Consider the following 6243-nt stretch of genomic DNA (forward strand, 5'->3'; position numbering starts at 1 on the left):
TTTTTCTCTTCTTACTTTCCCTCCTCACTTTCTCCCTCTGGATTGCTCACTATACTCTAAACTTTTTTGGTAAAGTATTCAGCTGAGCAAAAGGGTCACTAACACAGGTCCTGAGATTTCCTTTAATGGGACCCATTCTCCTCAGGTTTTAGAAAGCAGTCTGCCCTCCTCCATTACAAGGGAATAGAACTCTCTCCCCATGGTGACTGCCATTTACCTGTCTGTCCCCAAGACTGAGCTTCATGGAGACAGGGAAACACAGGTCTGATTGTAAGAGATAGCGCCTCATATGATGCAAGGGGCTCAGTAAATATTTGCTGAATGAATGAATGGGATTATTCAGATCTCCCCTCGAAGCCCACGTTTTTTCTCTCTCCTTCCAGGGAATGGTTATGACAAAGCATTAGAAGAATCAGCTGTGGAAGAAGCTGGTGGAATAGACAAATCCCTGGCTAGGACAGCTGTGGAAGCTGTATTCTCCAAGGAGAGGGAGTTTAGGGGTTCTTGGTGGACCTCAGATTGGGGTGGATGTGTGCCTAGGACAGAGGAGGCAGAGGCAACACTAAGGTTTCTTGATGGGCCTGGACGTAGCCAAGAAAGGCACCCAGCCAGCCCCTCTGGCTGTGGCTGTGCCCAGAGATCTTATCTGGGGGCAGCTGGTGGATAGTCCTGAGTCATGGGACCTGCAGCCCAGAAAACAGTTCCTGATGTTGAAACAGGCGCAGGGGGCAGGGTGGGTGTCTCTACAGCACAGACTTCTTCACCTCCTACATTTCATGTCAACCCCGGGTCATGGGCCCACCTCTGAGCCTTTGCTCCTGCCTTTCCAGCCTCTGGCCTCCTCTGGGTTTCTGTATGTGGAATTGCCACGCTCTTTACCTTTGCTCTCTGCTCTGGCCAGGGGTGCTTCATTTCACCATGTTGTCTGGACCCTGGGGCCATGCACTTATTCCCAGGGTATTGAAAGAGTACTAGGTAGAGGTCTTACCAGGAAGCCCTGAATCTTCTCTGCCTATACCTGTGACATCTGGCAGTTCCTTCCACCCAGGAGAGACCAAAAATTTCCAGTTATTAAATTGATTATTGGGAATTCCCTGGCGGTCCAATGTTCAGGACTTCGTGCTTTTACTGCTGTGGGCCCGGGGTTCAATCCCTGGTTGGGAACTAAGATCCCACAAGCCCCGTGGCATGGCCAATAACTAAGTAAATAGACTATTAGTTCCCTTTTAAAAACTCCTTGATGTTCCCTCCCTCAGACTATTACCTAACCCCTTGTGATACACTCTCATAGCCCCCCAGTACCTAGACACCTAACACTTGTGATCAGCTACTTTTTCATATAATCATGTGTTTAGGATCATCTTGCCCACCAGATGGGACACTCGGGGAGGATGGTAGCTGTGTTCATCTTGGTCACTGTCAGGTCCCCAGAGCCTAGCACAGTGCCTCGCTTCTGGTAGGGACTCAGTGAATGTCTGTTGAGCGCTTAACATGCCAGGCACTGTGCTAAGTACTATACTCATATTAACTTGTTCATTCCCTGTTGTATTTTGGTGTCCCTTTTCATTTTATTTACTTTTGAGCATCTCAGGGCTTTTTAGCTGATTTGGCACAAGCACTTCTGACAAAGTTCAATCAGAGAAGCACATTTCCAGTTACTCATCAGAAGTTACTAATCTAACTGACTTAGAGAAAGTCAGTTACTCACAGAAAAAGGAAAAGCACTGCTGTGGTTAAGGCAAAGAAAATGGCAGCTTGTAATGTCACCTCTTGATTTCATCTTTCCGCTCTGCAAGGGAGGTGGAAGAAGCCAGGGGCTGATGGGAAGGAGGAGGGGCTAACACAGGAAGAGCACTTCTTCTGATCTCTGGAAAGCAATAATTAGATCCTTTCCTCACACCATAAAACTGGTGGTTTTGAGAGGTAAATAATATATAAAGGGTTAAAATAAACCTGGATTTTTTGGTATTATTTGTCCCCATTATTTCATTTTTGGGAATTATCCTTGGGAAAATAATTGGAGATGTAGACAAAGCCTTTGCCCAGAGATCTTCATTGCAAGGTTATTTATGCCATTAAAACATTGAAATACAAATGTATATTTACCAATGAAAAAAATGAAATAGAAAATTTTAAAAGCTGGCAACAAACTGAATACCCAATGATAGAGGATAGGTTAAATAAAGTATGGTTTACCTCTTTGTTATTAAAATCATGGTTCTGAAGAGTTGATAATTATCCTATAATCATGGCATTAGGTGAAAAGGGCATTATACAAATAAGTTTATACAGAATTATTTTCAATTATGTCAACAGAGTACTGTACTTAGAAAGATTAAAGGATAAAAAAGTGAAAGGATTAATAGGCATTTTGTTGTTTCTGAATTGTGAGAATTTATTTTTACGATGGGCATTATTATTTTTATAATAAAAGCTCTGCATTTGTAAAGAAAAAAACAACAGAGAGGCAAAAATAATGTTTTATGTGAAAGTGTTAGTATTTTATAATCCTAGATTACTTTTTCTTTTAGAACTTTCTATTTTTAAAATTATTTATTTTATTATTTATTTTGGCTATACTGGATCTTCGTTGCGGCATGTGGACTCTTAATTGCAGCATGAGGGCTTCTTAGTTGCGGTATGTGGACTTCTCAATTGCAGCATGCAGACTCTTAGCTGCAGCTTGCATGCAGGATCTAGTTCCCCAACCAGGGATTGAACCCAGACCCCCTGCATTGGAAGCACGGAGTCTTACCCACTGGACCACCAGGAAAGTCCCCTAGATTCCTTCTTTAAAAATTATTTATTTATTTATTTGTTTGTTTATTTATTTTTGGCTGTGTTGGGTCTTAGTTGCTGTGCATGGGCTTTCTCTAGTTGTGGTGAGCGGGGGTTACTCTTCGTTGCAGTGCATGGGCTTGTCATTGCGGTGGCTTCTCTTGTTGCAGAGCATGGCCTCTAGGCACGCTGGCTTCAGTAGTTGTGGCTCATGGGCTCTAGAGCACATGAGCCACTAAGCAACTAAGCAACAGGCTTAGTTGCTCCGCAGCATGTGGGATCTTTCCGGACCAGGGCTTGAACCCGTGTCCCCTGCATTGGCAGGTGGATTCTTAACCACTGTGCCACCAGGGAAGCCCCTGATTCTGTTTTATTTTTGGCCCTGAGGCATATGGGATCTTACCTCCCTAAGCAGGGATGGAACTCACACACCTGCATTGGAAAGTGAACTCTTAACCACTGGACTGCCAGGGAAGTCCCTAAAGCATCTTCTGGTGGGACTCTGATATCTAGCTGTCCTGGTGAAAAGTTACTTGAGTATCTAGTTTACAGAAGAGATCTTGGTCCAGGAGGGGAATAGGGCATTCTGGAATGTACAAGAAAATATATTTTAATGTCAGGGTTCCCTCTCCCTTGGCAACCACAAGTCTATTTTCTATGTCCCTGATTCTGTTTCTGCTTCATAGATAGGTTCATTTGTGTCATATGTTAGATTCCACATATAAGTGATATCATATGGTATTTGTCGTCCTGACTTACTTCATTTAGTATGATAATCTCTAATTGCATCCATGTTGCTGCAAATGGCATTATTTTGTTCTTTTTATGGCTGAGCAGTATTCCATTGTATATACGTACCACATCTTCTTTATCCATTCATCTGTTGATGGATGGATGGATGGATGAATCCTTTTTACTGTTTTTGTTCTCTGCTGTTGAATACCTTAAAAGCAATGTCTACCAACTGAGAAGGATTCATTCCAAATGTGTCATCTAATTTTTGCAGTTTTCTCCTGGTATCTGGGGCGCTTTGCCCAATGAAGGTCATATTTACCATTCTAGCACTTTCAAGGGCTTCAGGATCTGCACCTGTATAATGTCTGTAGGCCTGATAAATCCTTTCCAAAAATTCAGAGGGGTCTTCATTTGTTTTTTGCTGAATTTCTTGAATTTTGTTCAAATTCTTTTGCTTTGGTACTACTTTTTGAAGGGAAGCTCTGCCAAGATGCACTTATGGCAGTGCTCTAATAAGGGCATTCCTCCCTCAGTGGGGTCGCAGTCTGGTTCAGCTGTGGGTACTGTCAAGTGCTTCAGGTGTACCATTTGGGTCTGTTAGGTGGCGCTAGTACACTTCTTCCTTGGCCTTATCAATGACCATTCTCCTTTCATCTCCTGTAAGCATTATATTGAGAAGAATGTGCATGTCTGCCCATGAAGGGTGGTAGATAGCAAAAATAGAAGTGAGGATCCTCCCTATAAGGAAGGTTGTGATCTTTCTCATTAAACAGGTCTGAGGTGGAGAAAGGACCATGCATCCATAGAAACCCAGCCAGCTGGCCATTTGCATTTAGACTTCCTACAGGATAACTGTGTAAGGGAAATTGCCCTGCCCCGGGAGTGGCTCCTGGTCCTAACTGGGTGCCCTGTCAGGTTTAGATGGAAAATACCAGACCAGGTCCAGGTGCCTCAGGAACAAACACAAGATTTTCTCTTTCTTTTTCTTTTTTTCCCCCAATATTTATTTATTTATTTATTATTTATTTGGCTGTGTCAAGTTTTAGTTGTGGCACGTGAGATCTTTAGTTCTGGCATGCAGGATCTAGTTCCCTGACCAAAGATCAAACCCAGGCCCCCTGCATTGGAAGCACAGAGCCTTAACCACCAGACCACCAGAGAAGTCCTCACAGGGTATTCTTTCTTTTTTTAAATTAAATTAAATTTATTTATTTTTGCCTGCGTTGGGTCTTTGTTGCTACCTACAGACTTTCTCTAGTTGTGGCGAGCGGGGGTTACTCTTTGTTGTGGTGCACGGGCTTCTCATTGTGGTGGCTTCTCTTATTGCGGATCATGGGCTCTAGGCACACGGGCCTCAGTAGTTGTGGCGCACGGGCTCAGTAGTTGTGGCCCGCAGGCTCTAGAGCACAGGATCAGTCGTTGTGGCGTAAGGGCTTAGTTGCTCCACGGCATGTGGGATCTTCCCGGACCAGGGCTCGAACCCATGTCCCCTGAATTGGCAGGCGGATTCTTAACCACTGCGTCACCAGGGAAGTCCCCCTGTAGGATTTTCTAATTGATGCCTATAAGGATGGGGCGTCAGTCTGACCACTTCCTGAGCCCCAGTGTTTGGAATTGGGTATAGGAATGGGAGGCTGTGGAAGGAGTGGATATCTTGGCACAGCAGCTGGAGTGCCTGGGACAGCCATCTCATCCAGTAAAGCAACAAATCCTCCCTCTCATCTCCTTCCTTTTTAAATTTTAATCACAGATAGTTCTAATTGCAGGATTGTATAGAGCCATTCAAAAGCCACCATTCCTCAGTGTTTTATTGTAAAGCAATTGATCTTCTCTAACCATTAAAAGAATGCCTTTTTTTGCCTTGCCATCAACCAACTGGGCTGAATTCTGGGCTGGAGCTTATTGATGATTTTAGGAACCAAGTGTTACCTTTCTCTTCTCCATGGGAATGTGCCTCTTTTAGACAAGAACAGACAGGGTTTGGGTTTTTTTTTTTTTTTTCTTTTCCTCTATTTGACATTAGTAAAAGTTTTAAACATCACAAAGGATTCGGCTATAAGTGGAGAAATGGTACGAAAACAAAATGAAATGAAAAACCCAAAGGACAAAGAGAAAACCCTAAATAAACCCTCAAGTTCGGTCTTGGGCCTTTACCTATCACAAGGACCATCAAATCAAACCCCATGCAATGTGACTCCGTGGAGAGCTGTTGGTTCCAGACCAATGACACAGGAGACTGCAAACAACATAATTAACATGGCAAGAGTGACAGTACATGGTACACAGGGTCCCAAGATAATCCTGCATAAATCCCTTGTGAAGATCCTTACAGGTACTATGGTCACACATTGTTCATCTTCCTCTTAGTCATGGGTTCATAGCTGTAATCAGACTACTTATCCAAAATGCACCCCAGAGGACTTTCTTTAGGGATAAATGAAACATTCCCCATCTTTTAAAGACAGAAATACAAGACAAACAAAACACAAATGGCACACACAAATGCTAGCATCTAAAGAAACAAACAAACCAGTTCACAAATCGGGTAAAAGTCCAGCAACTATTTCCTCTCTCCAACAGGGTACCCCACTCAACTACAAAATAGCTTGGCTTATTCCAGAGAAAAAAGCCCCAAACAGAGAGTAATAAAGTTTCCGGCTGTACACAGTGGAGTGACTTACCCTACTGTATGGAGTCCATCAGCTTCCAGGTGTTGATTCCTTGTTCCAC

Source organism: Kogia breviceps, chromosome 8 (genome assembly GCF_026419965.1).
Source record: "Kogia breviceps isolate mKogBre1 chromosome 8, mKogBre1 haplotype 1, whole genome shotgun sequence".
NCBI lineage: Eukaryota > Metazoa > Chordata > Mammalia > Artiodactyla > Physeteridae > Kogia > Kogia breviceps.